Source organism: Phascolarctos cinereus, unplaced genomic scaffold, assembly GCF_003287225.1.
Source record: "Phascolarctos cinereus isolate Bilbo 61053 unplaced genomic scaffold, phaCin_HiC Scaffold_5;HRSCAF=322, whole genome shotgun sequence".
Taxonomy (NCBI): domain Eukaryota; kingdom Metazoa; phylum Chordata; class Mammalia; order Diprotodontia; family Phascolarctidae; genus Phascolarctos; species Phascolarctos cinereus.
The window spans coordinates 418,474,396-418,490,351 of NW_027555958.1; the positions used below are offsets into that span (position 1 = coordinate 418,474,396).

The 15,956-nt window shown below is 41.0% G+C and overlaps 1 long non-coding RNA gene across 5 annotated transcripts in view; it reads right to left on the reverse strand.

The window, feature by feature from the left end:
* Positions 1–15,956, reverse strand: part of LOC110199745 (uncharacterized) — a 58,837-nt gene that overhangs the window by 31,994 nt on the left and 10,887 nt on the right. For all 5 annotated transcript variants that reach the window (XR_013487375.1, XR_013487374.1, XR_013487372.1 and 2 more), the window contains one exon: positions 9,023–9,132. This is a non-coding gene — a long non-coding RNA (uncharacterized LOC110199745). The remainder of the gene's footprint in view (positions 1–9,022; positions 9,133–15,956) is intronic.

A 15,956-nucleotide genomic window follows, 5' to 3' on the forward strand; every position in this document is an offset into this window, starting at 1 on the left:
AATACTCTTTACATAGAAATAATTTACATGGGTGAATGAAATGCTGTAAAATTACTGACGGAAAAAAAACAGAACCATCTTGCCTGTTATTTTGCTGTTGCTTTATCAAGAAGAATGAAATTTGAACTAGAAAGAATAGAACCAAAATGGCTAATACAGAGTTGATATTGTAGATAAGCAGAGAGATAGAAAGCAGCCAGCAGCCAGAAGCCAGCTTCTCCTGAAGACTTGAAGCCATCAGGCCCAAATGAACTACATCCCAGACATTGTGACTGCTGAAGCAGTCCTATAAAGGTATGGCAAAGCAATCAAGGGGCCCCAAGCCTGGAGAGGGGCAAAAAGGAGAAGAGAATGGGGTCCACAGACTAGAGGCCAGTGATCTTGAATTTGAACCCTGTTTGGTCACATTATCCAGGAACAGCTAGAAAAGGAAGTGCTCACAAAGAATCAACATAGCTTCATCAAGAATAGCTCATGTCAGTCTAACCTTTCTTTTTTTCATCAGGAAAATGCTGTAGATAAAGCTTATCAAAGATTTAAGTAAAGCATTTGATAAAGTCTCCCATGATGTCCTTTTGAGTAAGATGTGAGTTAGATTATGCCATAGTTAGATGGATTAAAAAATAGTTGAATGACTGGACCCAAAATGGTTCATTGTCAACATGGAAGGAGAGGTATCCGGTGGAGTGCCCCAGTGATTTTTACTGTTTGATGTTTTTATCAGTTACTTGTAGCAAGGCAAAAATATCAAGCTTATATACACAGGTAACAAAAAGCTAGAAGAAATAAATTATGTTATATGATGGAATCAGGATTCAAAAAGTTCCCAACAGGCTTGAACATTGGATTGCACCTAATAATATTTCGTAATCAAACCTGTGATTTCAAGAGAACTTAACTTCTCTGCAATTTAGAGATTCTGTTTCCTGGGGCACCAAGAGGCTAAGTGATTTGCCCAGGTTCATATGGTCAGTGTGTGTCAGAGGCAGTAGTTAAACCTAGGTCTTTCTGACTCTGAAACCAGTTCTCCATCTCCATAATAAAACCAAATTTGGTGTTTATTTAAAGTTAGGAAATTTTGTTTGTCTATTTATTTATTTATTTTTTTGTTAGGCAATGGGGTTTAAGTAAGTTGCCCAGGGTCACACAGCTAGCAAGTGTTATGTGTCTGAGGCCTGATTTGAACTCAAGTCCTCCTGAATCCAGGGCCGGTGCTCTATCCACTGCGCCACCTAGCTGCCCCTAAAGTTAGGAAATTTTGAAAGAGATAAGTCAGGGATATAACTCAAATTATATCCCTTATTTCATATTACTTCACAAAAGTCTTTTTTTTAATCTAAAAAGCTTAGGAATCATGACAAGAATTATGATATGAATGTGGAATGGATTGACCATTTATCAGCATTATAAAACATATATTAGAAGTTTCAATTGAAAATATGATAGTGCTTTCTAAGAAGAAAAGCTTACATTTCTATAACATTTACATGTACTTAAAATGTTTTAAGTTTTACAAAGGGCTTTAAAATATTATTTTATTGTTATATCAACCCTGGGTGGTAGTTACTATTTTTATCCCCATTTTACAAATATGATAGAGCTTAAGTGATTTGCCCAGGGTCACCCAGCTATTACCCATCTGAGGCTGGATTTGAACTTGGGTGTTCCTGACTCTACCAGTGCTGTACCTTGGTTACAGCCAGCGGTCTTGACAGATGAAGTTTAATAAAGTCTAATATAAGGGACCTTCTTAAAAGCAGAACTTCTTAACCTAGGGTCTAGGCCAGGGTGGGGAACATGTGGCCTTGAAGCCCTTTGAATCCAAAAGGGCTGCACTTGAGGACCTAGAGGGCCACATGTAACCTTGAGGCAGCAGCTTCCCCATCCCTGCTGTAGGCAAACAAAATTAAGCTCTCAAGTGAAATAAAGACAATCTGGATGCATGAAGAGAAATGTCCAGGTCTAGCAAAGTGATGATCCTGCTGTTTTCTGCCCTGATCAGAACACATCTGGCATATTGTACTCAGTTCTGGGCATCATCCATTCAGCAAATATTTATTAAACATACATACCTGTGTGTCAGGCACTAAGTTAGGTTCTGGGGGTACAAAAAAAAAAAGGACAAACCCTTGGGGTCAAGGTCCTTGTACTCTATTGAGGGAAAACAACATGTACACACAGATAAGTAAACACAAGATACTGTCTGAGTGCAAAGTGATTTCAGGGAAGGCCAAAACAAGCAAATTTGGAGATCAAGAGAGACTTCTTATGTGAAGTGGCCCTTGTGCTAAGCCGTCAAGGCCAACTCAGGATTCTAATAGGTAAGGAGATAGTTGTGTTCCAGTCATGAGGAAATGAACAGCCTGAGCAAAGGTACAGGTGGGAAGTGGAATGCCACATATGGAGAGCAGCAAGTAAACACCACTAACTGGGTGACCCCGTTTTAGGAACGCCAACATTGGGAAGGCTTTCAAGTGATTGAAGGAGAGGAGGTGATGGGGTCCAGTGGGAGAAGGACTAGATGTGCAGTCAAAGGACCTGGGTTTGGGTGCTAACTACTGTGTGACTGTGAGCAGGTCACCTAACACCTCTACATCTCAGGTGCCTCAACTGTCCAGTGAGGGGGTTGGACTAAATGACCTAGAATGACTCTGCTAGCTCCAGACCTATGAGCTTCTGAATGGAAATGGCTAGCCTAGAGAAGAGAATACAGGGAGAACATAATCTCTTTCTTCCTTTCATCCTTTCTGTCCATAATCCATCTTTCTTCTGTATATAAAGGGCTATCCTGAGTGAGAAGGGTTATTTGTCCTACATGACTATAATATAGCCGAGGCAAATGAAAAGGCAAACAAGAACAGATGAATAGGAACAGATCCCTGTCCTTGGAGAGCTTTCAATAGTTATAATTCACAGAACCAGTCTGTCACTTCCTTTGATGACAGCTGGCATAGAAACCATGACTGTCTCTTAGTGGCAGGACATGTGTACAGAAAGCTGCCCACATGTTGTACTAAATAATGACATTTTCAATATCTTAAGTGCCAAGAATGGAAGCATTCTAGAGGACAGTTGGAGGCACATGGGTGTATGTATCATCATGGGTTATTATTTCTTCTGCTTTCAAGTTTTCCAAGATTATAGGCTAGGGGGTAAATAAAACAGAGATTTAAATTAGTATGGACTAGGAACTCCTTGAGTTTTTTGCCCAATTAAGATGATTGAACATCCTTTCTGAATTCAGCAGGGCCCAAAGATCCCTGTTTCTGACCATTTTACATGAATATTTAAAAAAAAAAAAAAAGGAAAGGAAAAAAAACCCCAAGAGTTTCTGGGTAATTAATAATCAATTTATTAATTAGACTAGCTGATAATCAAGACACTGATAGTAAGCGGTTTCTCTCCATAACCAAAGACAAAACCATGGAGATCACTGACTGCTTAAATACCTTTGGAAAAGGAGGTGCCCTTGACAGGTGAAACTCCACCCTGACTGGTGAACAATTAATGAGGAGGTGGACTAAAAGTCTTCAGCCCCTCCTGCTGAGATGTGACTTGATCCTACAGCTCAGCTGCCTCCAGCCATCCGAACAAAGGAATCTATCACCATTCTGGTTGAATGGTCTGGAACCAAACCGTTCTGGTCTGTTTTCTCCTTCATAAACTGGGTTATCCTAAACAACAGTGGTGGGGTACAGTGACTCGGGCTTACTTTCCTAAAGTAAGAATTCACCTAGATTAGATCCTGTAGATCACTTTAAATAGAAGTAAGGCCTTCTATCTGGGTGGGGTCCCACCAAGAAGAATGTTCCTGGAGGATTTGGACAATCTCATTTATCAGCAATGTCCTTCAGAAACTGACTGACTTTGGCAGGCTGGTCCCTGAATAAGGAAGTAGGGAGAAAAAGCCTTAATCCTAATTTAATAACTGGTTATTAACATAATAAAAAATAATCACTTCTCTCAGAGCAAATAAAAGGTAGCAATAGGCAAGATTTGTAGAGAAGCAAATTCAGGTTTGATCACGAACAAATGTGCTAAAAACTGGACCTGTCCAAAAGTTGACTGGTCTGCCTCAGGACAAGGTTAAATGATTAGTTTAGGTCCTTATGTGTGGTATTACTAGTGTCATCAAGTGGGTTGAAATGCTAAAAACAGTGCTTGAATGTGTATTTATGTGATACCATACAAACCAACACATTTGTAGTTGTTACATATCCGCAAGAGACAGTTAACATTCATACCATGGTCCCTGGTTTGGCAGTCTTTCAGAAATGGGGTGCCAAATTCTTAAACCTATTCTGGGAGGGAAGTTGTTTTCTTGGAATAGACAGTGGAACCAGGAAGATTCTCCACACACATTCTATCAACTAGAGATCAAATGCAAAAAATCCAGATAATGTTTCGAGTCACACTCAAGCCCTTGCTTAGTGTCCAGACTTGGAGAGGAAGGTAGCTTACTTTCACAAACTAAGTTGTTTTTTGGCTGGGACTTCTTCTTCCCCAGTTGCCATAAAGAGCAGAAGCAGTAAGGAGGACACAGCTAGCATGCAGGTTGTATGTAGCTAGGATAGCTTGATCTTCGATCCTGTCTAGCCTTAAAAGACTAGAAGAATATAATCCCAAAGTGTTAATGAGGTGTTAGAGCTAATTGTGAAGATGAATCTATTCCCTAATCCCTTTATGAGGTGTGAACATCTTTTTCTGATTGAGTTTATGGAACAGTGGTATTAGGTCAGCAAACCAATTGACCCTCCCAATGGGGATTTTAATAGCTAAACTGAGGAATTTGGGAGAAACCCAAAGAACCAAGGCCTGTGAGAGGCAACTGTTCTTGATAGCTGAAGAGTTTCTCTCCTCCCCTTTCTTGCACTGGCCACCTCCCTTTGACAATGGATATGTCGTAAGGAGTAGAGACAGAAGACAAACGCAGATTCAGAGAGCCAGTCACTTGAGGAAGGAAGCACCTTCAAAGAGTGGGACCCCAATCGCAGCTCCATAGGCTATGGAGCAGAGTAGGCGGGAACAGGCAAGCTGCCTGTCAGGCAAACTTCCCCAAGGGAGGTTTCCCAAGGACTCTGAAGAGAAGAAGCTTTCCAGACCCTGTGGTATATATGCCAGGAATTGTGGGTTGCCTATGTGTATCCTACACCTGTGTCTAACTACCCTTGTTCTCTAAGTTTGACCCCACTCTGTCCGCGGACGCTATGTGCATTTGTTGAAGAGTGTGCCCCAGGTTTACGGGGGCGGGGACAATGTTTCTACTGGGCCCACTCTGCCACTGCTCTTCTTTTGAGTTAATTGTGTCTAAGGCTGAGAAAAACTACTAACGAATGAAGCCTACAGAGTTATCCCAAAACCCAAGATAGTAGCCGCCCTCTGGGTCTTCAGTCCCAACCAGAGAGGTTGCTACATTTGAGTATGAATAAGTTCAGACATACCTCATGACTGCTTGAGCGCACTTCAGATAACCAGCTGCCCACAAAGTCCAAGTTGTCTAGTGGGCAGATCAAGTCTTGCATTATAATAAGCCTAACCTAGAGAGCTAATATTTCCTTCCTTTTGGGGCTGCAAGGCTCATAGTGGTATGTATTGATGTGTATCTTTTCTTAACTCAAACTAAGTAAACTCTGGGAATTGGGATTAGCTTGCAAACCCCGAAACACAGTGGGGGACCCTGGAAAGGGCAGCAGAACAAATGAGCACATTTTCACTCACACCAGGACATCACCTTAATTTAGGCAAAGCAATAAAAGAAACTAAGTTAAAACATAGCAAAGAGAACACACTTGCAATAACCATAATCTAGACTCCCAAAAAACAGGGAGAAGGCCGCTTGTGAATTCATCCATGGTTCCCCAGTGAACTCTCCGTCAAAAGGAAAATTCTTTGTTTGGGCTTTCCCTTTGATTAGCAAGGCAAAACTAAGGAAGGGCAAAAGAAGTAAAAGTTGTATATTAAAAAATTCATCAAAGTAGATCGATCACTAGAGATCAGCAAGGGAATCTAGGTGGAGCCATATTTTATTGGTAACTTTCATAATGAAATAAAGACAATTCGGATAAATAAGCCAAAGAGGATAGGCCATTGTGTCTCAGCTCTCCCCAATTTCTGCATCATATAAGATAAGGGTCTGGCTAACAGGTAAGAGATGACCTACTACATGCTGGATAGCAGGTAATACAGAAGCTGCAGGCTGGGTGATGCCTCCCCAACACTGATTAATAAGTACTCAGAAAACAAGCCTGACTGAAGACTGGAGAGTTGGCTACAAATACATTCATATACACCAAAGGTTGCCACACTTAATGCCCCTGGCCTCCTTATACTGCTCCTAATTAACCTAAAGAGAGAGGAGGTAAAATTTAGACTAGAAACTTAAAGAGATACTTGAAAACACCAAATTCAAAAGCTTGGAAAAAATTACTTTTCTACCCTATGGGAGAAGAAAATAGATACCAAGTCAGCAAGCATTTATTAAGTGCTTAATATTTGCCAAGCACTGTGCTAAGCCCGGGGAACACTCAGAAAAGCAAAAAGCCAGTTCCTGCTTTCAAGAAGCATAGTTTAATGAAGGAGACAATGTGCAAACTATTATGTACAGAACCAGTTACACAGAGGATAAACTGGGTGTGTGGGATGCCACTCAAATAAAAAAAAAATTAAAAAAAATAAAACAAAACAGAGGTGTCCAAGGAGAAACAGAAAGTTAATTTATTATTGATTATTATTATTATTATTCAAATCTCGAGATTTGGGTGTCCCCACATCAGTGGACTCTGATGAAGGGAGACAACCCACAGAGGTAGAAGTTAGTTTATATAACCCTGAAGGTTCAATTTCCCCTCCCTCACAGCTCTCCCTTAACTCGGCTAAAAATGTACAGTTAGGAAGATAATTTACAGTTGTTTTGGAAGGTCTCAAGGATTGAACAGATAATGCTGGGAACAGAAAGACATCTGAATAAGAACCTGTCAAAGGGAGATAAGGGGACTTGAACATTTAAGGGTTTTCCGGGGCTTGGGACAAAAGGCACATCTGGATGAGATCAGAAGGCAGGCCAGGGCTTAACTAGACAAATTTTAACTGCTAATATCTGGCACTAAAAAGAGAAGATCTTACAGTAATCTATTCTTAACCCTATCCTACCTTCTGAACTCATTACCTTAATTACACTGAGAAGTCTTCACTGGGACATCCCAGAGGGAAGGCACGAACACCAAGGAGAAATGCTAGTAGCTGGATGACACACACTGGGCCTGCACTGAAATCTGGCCTCAGACAATTACCAGTCCTGTCACCCTGGGCAAGTCTGTGACCGCTGTCTGCCTTGGTTTCCTCATCTGCAAAATGGGGATGATAATAGCACTTAACCTTCTAGGGTTGTTATGAGGATCAAATGAGACAATATTTGTGAAGTGTTTTGCAAACTTTAAAGTGCTAGATAAATGCTAGCTATTGTTGTTAATTTTATTATTATGAAAATTTTCTCATAGAAAGTAGGATTTAAGAAAGTAGGACATGGAAAATGCCAGAGGAGCCAGGAGATACAGATGATAAGGGAGTTTATTCCAGACATTTAAGAGAGCCAGTGTAAATAATCTAGAATCAGGAGATAGAGTGTCTTCTGGGAGGAATACAAAGGAGGCCAGTCAGCATTGTGGGTGAGGTGGAAGAAGACTGGAAAAGTAGTAGGGGGCCAGGTTTTAGAGGGCTTTAAAAGCCAAACAGATGATTTTATATTTGATGCTGGTGGTAATGGGAAGCTATAGTAAGAGTATGACATGGTCATACCAGCCTTACAGTGCAATAAATTCAACAACTGAGGGGATTATGGGGTGCATTTTATTATCAGGGATAACCTTCTACTCTCAAAAGAGGGCTTATAGGGTCATTGTCATTTTGTAAGGTACCTAATCTCTTGAGAAGAGAGGAACTCAACAAATGCATGTTACTAAGAATAGTCTAATACCTGCAAAATAAGGTTAATACCATTTGGCCCTAGGGTGTAAGAGTGAAAGACACCGTAAACAGAGGCAGTCACCTTCTTTAGGGAATTTAGGTCTCTCTTTCCCCCCAAGGGGAAAGACACCCAGAGAACACAAAGTTCTCCAGACTAAAGCGCCCTTTTTCCTAAAGAGAAGAAAACCAGAGGTTTTATGATGCCTGTGAAATTAAAGATTTTTATTAAGCAGGGGACTAAAACATGTGCATGGGAACTGCCAGCCTAATGTTTAACAACCCACGAAGTAATGAATAGGGAGAATATAGGTACTTTTTGAACAAAGAAAGGCAGGAAATTTGGGGAGAAAGGTGGGACTCCTAGAAAGGACTGAGTCACGGAGCCAGTTCCCAAGGGGAGGGGGGAGTGGGGAATTCCAGGTGTCAGAGCTGTGGCCCTTTGATCCACAAATCCAGAAGGCTTTCTGGCGATAAGCAGGCTGGAGCACAAATCATAAGGTAAGGGGATGTAAAACAGGATGTGTCTAAGAGCCTCATAACTGACAGCGGAGTCTCTGAAGACAAGGATGTTTCTTGAAGGTCCGTAAGCCACCAAATGGCTGCAGGTCTGCTTGAAAGCTGCTAGGAGCTTAACTGGCTTCAGAGCTGCAGTTTTCTACATGTTCAGCTGGTTTTACTCCCAGTCACCGCAAAGGATTGTTGGTATGTCCAGCCACTCTGTATCTTAGCTAAGATAGCCAGTCCTCATAGAGCCTTTCTCAGTTACCTGGATAATTGGGGGGCTCAAGTACAAAAATTTCTTATTGAAAAGTGCTCCAAAACATGAGTGTTTATTAGAATGGTCACATGACCAGAAAGGTCACAGAAGTGTCACTCTTTACAAACCTTATCACCCCTCCTCCCCAAAGGAATTATGCATAAGATATTACATGGCTCCATATATGGATAAAGATAGGATCCAAGTTACAATAAAATCTGTTATCCATTAACTCTAGAAAATTCTAATACTCCTCTCCCACCAGTCTCCATGTATGCATGGCAAGAACACAAGCAAACTTACAGGATTGCATGAAACACGGTCCCCACTGCTCTAGTGGTTCCACACAAACACCTTTCTCCAGCAGTCGCTCATCCCACAAGAAGCAGCAGACACCAATTCTGCTCTGTCACCTGAAAGGGAAGAAGTAAGCCAATGGGGCATCAGGGAGCCTGGAAGTGGATCCCCTTGTGATTAGGCCTGGTCTTAGGGCAGGCACCCCCCTCCCCAGGCTGCAGTGGCTTTGTCTGAATTTCCCCATCTTCCACCTACCCAGGAAGAAGCTCCAGAAGCTGATTCTCCCCCACCACATGAAGGCAAAGAGGACAGAAGAGGGAGGAAGTGGGTTGGGTACCAACATGGGCTATTCCATCAGACCTGAAGTGAGGGGGTCTAAACCCAGCAGGAACTAGCTCTGTGGGATTTGAAAAATGCCAGGGAAGCCATGAGATGAAGATGATGAGGGACCCGGAAGACAGCCAGTGAAAACAAGTTACTCAGGGCAGAGACCCATGCTGATGAAGCCTATAGCCAGCTCTGACAGTTTGCAGCCCATTCCCAAAGGATCTGCTTACTAGCAAAGCAGGAAGGGGCAGCTTAACATTGCTTCTTCCTAACTCTACAGCAGCATTTTAAGGGAGAATACAAAACGCTCTATTTGTCATTCAAAGCACTTTATATATAGCCCTGTCCTACCTTTCCAGTCTTCTTATACCTTCCTCCCCACCAAATAGTCTTCGATCCAGTGACACTAGCCTCCTGGCTGTTCCACAAGACACTCCATCTCTCAGCTCTAGACCTTTCCTCCCACTGTCTCCCACGCTGAGATGCTGTCCTTCGTCTAACTGCTGACCTCCCTGGCTTCCTTTAAGCCCCAAATAAAATCCCACCTTCTATAGGAAGCTGTCCCCAACCCCTTAATTACAATACCTCCCTCTATTAGTTATTTCCTATTTATCTTGTATATAGCTTGCTATGTATATATTTGTTTGCATGTTATCTCCCCCATTAGACTGTAAACTCCTTGAGGACAGGTACTGTTTTTTACATCTTTTTGTATTCCCAGTACTTAGCACAGTGCCTGGCACATAGTAGGCATTTAATAAATATTTGATTGAGAAGAGCCAATATTCTTAGAATATAGCTTTTTGAAAGCCTACATTTACATATGTAGAAAATATATATGCATGTATACACATATATACATACATACATACATACATATGTATGTATGGGTGTACACAGATAAATACTATTTTTCAATTGGTGCAAAATTTTTTCACATCATCTCATCTGTCCCAGTTGATACATTGTTGTTATTTGTACAAATTATATGTTACAAAGTAATTTGATAAGTTAATAATTTATATTATTTTAAAAATAAGGCCCTTCCTTGTTATAATATACTTGTAGTTTAGAAATTTCAGGGGTAGAGCCAAGATGGCAGAGTAAAAACAGTGACTTGCTTGAGCTCTCCCCCAAACCCCTCCAAATACCTGTAAAAAATGGCCCTAAACAAATTCTAGAGCAGCAGAACCCACAAAAAGGTGGAGTGAAACAAATTTCCAGCCCAAGACAACCTGGATGGTTGATTGAAAGGTCTGTTGCACCAGGCTGGGAGAGGAGCACAGTTCAGTGTGGCCTGAGCAGGCAAAGATGGGGCCTCAACGAACCTGGAACAGGCCTCAGGGACTTAATCAAGGGAAGCTGTGGCAGTTTCCAGACTTCTCAACCCACAAATGCCAAAGACAACTTAGAAGGTCAGTAGGAAAGGTCTACCAGGCCTGGGTGAGAGAGGAGTTCAGTTTGGTCCCAGTCCCGCTGCAGCCCTGGGGTGGTGGCTACTTCAGGAGCTCGGGCCACAGACGGAGTGGGGATTGAGTGAAGGGGATTGCAGGGATCTCTGCTGGTGCTAAGGCAAGATTCTCTTGCTTTGCCTCTGCTTGAATCTAAGTCACAGTCCTGAGTTGTGGTCCTGGGGCAAGGAGGAGTGCTGGAATGGCAAAGCTGGTGGCAGCAGTGCAGAGAGAACCCTCCTCACAGTTCCAAGACAGAAAGCAGTGTTTGTGGTCACTAATAGACCACAGCACAGGCCAGGAAAGGAGTAAACACCTTGCCTTTGATCATACCACTTTGGAAGAACTAAAAATTTATAGGTCCCTAGAAATATCTCTGAAAACAGCTGCACAAAACCCCTGAAGCTTGGGACAGTATATTCTCCACACTGGAAGCAGACCTCTACCTTAACAGGGTTTAATAGTCAAGTAATTGGCTGGGAATGTAGGCAAACAGAGCAAAAAAAGTCAGACCATAGAATCTTACTTTGGTGACAAAGAAGATCAAAACATACAACCAGAAGAAGACAATAAAGTCAAAGCTCCTACCATCCAAAGCCTCCAAGAAAAATATGAATCAGTCCCAGGCCATGGAAGAGCTCAAAAAGGATTCTAATAAACAAGTAAGAGAAGTAGAGGAAAAACTGGGAAGAGAAATGAGAGTGATACAGGAAAATCATGAAAAACAAGTCAACAGCTTGCTAAAGGAGACCCCCCAAAAAAAATACTGAAGAAAATAACACCTTAAAAAAATAGCCTAACCCAAATGGCAAAAGAGGTCCAAAAAGCCAATGAGAAGAATGCCTTAAAAAGCAGAATTGGTCAGATGGAAAAGGAAGTCCAGAACCTCACTGAAGAAAATAATTCCTTAAAATTAGAATGGAGCAAATAGAAGCTAATGACTTAATGAGAAATCAAGAAACTATAAAACAAAACCAAAAGAATGAAAAAATAGAAGATAATGTGAAATACCTCACTGGAAAAACAACTGACCTGGAAAATAGATCCGGGAGAGATAATTTAAAAATTATTGGACTACCTGAAAGCCATGATCAAAAAAAAAGCCTAAAAATCAAATTTCAAGAAATTATCAAGGAAAACTGTCCTGATATTCTAGAACCAGACGGTAAAATAGAAATGGAAAGAATCCACCGATCACCTCTTGAAAGAGATCCCCAAAGGAAAACTCCTAGGAATATTGTGACCAAATTCCAGAGTTCCCAGGTCAAGGAGAAAATATTGCAAGCATCCAGAAAGAAACAATTCAAGTACTGTGGAAACACAATCAGGATAACACAGGATTTAGCAGCTTCTACATTAAGGGACCATAGGACTTGGAATATGATATTCTGGAGGGCAAAAGAGATAGGATTAAAACCAAGAATCACCTACCCAAGCAAAACTGAATATAATCCTTCAGGGAAAAAATGGATGTTTAGTGAAATAGAGGATTTTCAAGCATTCTTGATGAAAAGACTAGAGCTGAACAGAAAACCTGACTTTCGAAGACAAGACTCAAGAATGAAAAGGTAAACAGGAAAGAGAAATCATAAGGGAATTATTCAAGTTGAATTGTTTACATTCCTACATGGAAGGATGATACTTGTAACTCATGAGACCTTTCTCAGTATTAGGGTAGTTGGAGGGAATAGGGTGAGTTGAATATGAAGGGATGATATCTAAAAAACAAACTAAGGGGTGAGAGAGAATTGTACTGGGAGAAGGAGAAAGGGAGAGGTAGAATGGGGTAAATTATCTTACATAAAAGAGGGGTGAGAGAGAATTGTACTGGGAGAAGGAGAAAGGGAGAGGTAGAATGGGGTAAATTATCTTACATAAAAGAGGGGGAAAAAAGCTTTTACAGTGGAGGAGAAGAGGGGAGAGGGGAGAGAATGAATGAATCTTACTCTCATCAGATTTGGCTTAAGGAGGGAATAACATACACACTCCATTGAGTATGGAAATCTATCTTACCCTACAGGAAAATAGGGGGGAAGGATAAGACAGGGGGAATGATAGAAGGGAAGGCAGATTGGGGGAGGGGGTACTCAGAAGCAAACACTTTTGAGGAGAGACAGGGTCAAAGGAGAGAATAAATGGGGGGTGGGATAGGATGGAGGGAAATATAGTTAAGTTTTTCCACAACATGGCTATTATGGAAGTGTTTTGCATGACTATACATGTATAACCTGTATCGAGTTTCTTGCCTTCTCAATGAGGGTGAGTGGGCAGGGAGGAAGGGAGAGAATTTAGAGCCCAAAGTTTTAAAAACAAATATTAAAACTGATTTTACATGCAACTGGGAAATAAGATATACAGGCAATGGGGTATAGAAATCTATCCTGCCCTACAGGAAAATAGAAGGGGGAGAGGATAGGAGAAGGGAGGGGGGTGATAGAAAAGAGGGCAGATCAGGGGAGGGGGTATTCAGAATGCACACTGTCTTGGGGTGGGGGAAGGGGAGATGGGGAGAAAATTTGGAACTCAAAATCTTACGGAAGTAAATGTTGAAAACTAAAAATAAATTAATTTTAAAAAATTTCAGGAACAAAAATGGTCAACTCTTAAGACCTTCTACCTTTAGCATTTTCAAATAGGTTTGTCATATTAGGTCTTTGTCAATTTAAAAAAGATTGGAAAAGCTTGGGCCCTAATGGGATTGTATAGGAACAAGAGGGAATAGAAGTATGAGGGAAGCTTGGAAGAAAAAAAAAATTGAGTGGGGAGATCACTGAATGGATAAAATTACCAAGGAATGAGGCCTTACTGCAGCACTTATGGCCCCACCTTGTTGGGTCATTGGACACTAGAAGGTACAAGAGCCTTAGGCCTGAACTGGACTGGCTTCTATCAATCACAAGATGATGGATTAGTCCTCTGCAAGTATCTTCAACTCTTCAATCTCTAAACAAAGGAATTATATGTCAATTTAAGATTAAATTGAGCTAAATCTTCAAGAAGTAAAGACAGAAAAGTCCTGAGTAAGGTTGAAGTTTTAGGAATTTACACTGGTACTGGCTTCAAGGTAGGGATGATAGAATACTTGTTCTTGGACCCCAGACCTAAGATCATATATTTCTGTAGTCCAAAGACCATATCTCTGGCAATAACTCATGATTATAACTCAGTGAACCAAACTCTCTCCCCCTATTACAGTGACCTCTGTAAGAATTTCCTTTGCATACACAGGACCATCTTGTACCACCCTAATTATTTCATACCAACTCCACTTAGGTACCATATACATTCCAGAAGTCAAGATATACATTCACTCCCCAGTCCATCTTGCCTAAGAAGACATTGATTGTTAATAGACAGAACAACCCTGACCATTGGTTGACTTAGTGACTTGGCAGGCCTAAAACCCCTCAGTGCCTCCCCTCATTTCTCTTAGTATATTCTGGGTAAAACGCCTGCTCAGTAGATTTTTAAAAACTGCATGTTCCTTTAAAAACTGACCACTCCCTAATCCTGCCCCTGACCACCTAATTAGCGTAGTTGGCACACCATTCACTGAAGATTTCCTATACATTTTTAACTTTACCCCATTAGGTTGCAGGTTCCATATAGAACTTTGCCCACTCCTACAACATCACAATAAAGTTTTATCACTTGACTGAAAGATGGTTTGAGTTCAAAAATTCATTCCAGACAACTCCATGACCCCTAATAGTTTTGAGATCCCCTAAACCGCATTAGGGACAGCTTTTATAGGTAACTTGAAGACAATTCAGATAGGTCCACCTCAACAGAAAAGGGTGGGCCATTGCATCTCAGTTCCTCTCCAAGGTATAGAATGTGACAATTTGGAAGCAGGGGTACAGACAAAAAGTGGGTGATGTGAAAGGCTGCAGATTTAGTGTCTCCTTCTTCACCCCAGCCTCCCCTAACACTGATTGATAAGCAGGGCTGGGAACAATAGGATGCTGAGTCAACATAACTTTTTTGTTGTTGTTTTTTGGTCAACATAACTTTTGACACAGTCTTTACCCTCCCTTAGTAGAGTGTCCCTGACCCCCAAATGCCCTGATTCTGCCCAAGTAGCTGGTGCTGACTGCTCAGTCATATGACAGAAAGAACAGAAAGAGAAATTGTGGTGGCTCTCAACAAGATGCCTTGTGACTGGGCAGCAATCCTGGGGCAACAGGGAGTCCGACTGAACACCCATCCTGTGGAAACTCCTTCCCCCAACCTGAACTCTTGGAACATCCAAATGAAATTAGGAGTGAACTTAGGTCAGAAACTGAAGCCCTCAACACAGAAATGAGAACACTCAACTAAAAAAATAGAATTAACAGAATTGGGGAAAATTGAGTCTATGATAGCAAATTTCTCCAAAATGTGGAAGAGGAAGAGACTTGTTAAAAAAAAAAAGTAGAATATTTGATAGAAAAGAAATAAAAGGCAATAATAAAATAATAATATAATAAAAGAGCACATGAATTCCTTGTACCCAATATTTCAGATCATTAATAAAATGAGGCAACTTATAGACACAGATTCATTGTTTTATTTTGACTGAAAGAACCCAGGTACGTCCTTAATGAATGGCATGTGAAACTACAGTTCGCTACATCCTAACAAGCTGTCATCTCTCTTTTGTTTCATTGTGGCCCCAGTGTTTCTGCCAGCTAAAAGACCCTTAGCTAGAAGAAGGGGTGGGGTAGAAGTACATACTGAGTCCTGACTGAGCTTTAACAGGCATTTGAAGATCCACTGACACCTTAGTTGAGGACTCAATGCGAAAGAAAGATGCCTTGATGAAATTTATGATAAGAGCCCTCCCCCACCCCAAACAATGGTTGTCATTATTTCTCCAGGATGGACCTGCCAGGGTCCTATGAAAATGACCTTTATCTCTGTCAGCCTTCACATGGCAGAGCCTAGAGATGAAATAAAAACCCTATACCATACAATTGAATTTTTTAACCCAAGTACAAGATGTTAAATTAATTGTAATTAAATTTTGTCTCATTCAGTTCAGTCCATTATTCTGGGCTGGGACTTGTTTTTCTCTTTGTTTCCCCAGTGCCTATAATAGTGTCTAACAAATCTTAAGTACTTTATATATAAATGCCAGTTGAATTTAATTGAGTTCTCTTTGGATTCTGATTCCATGTAGT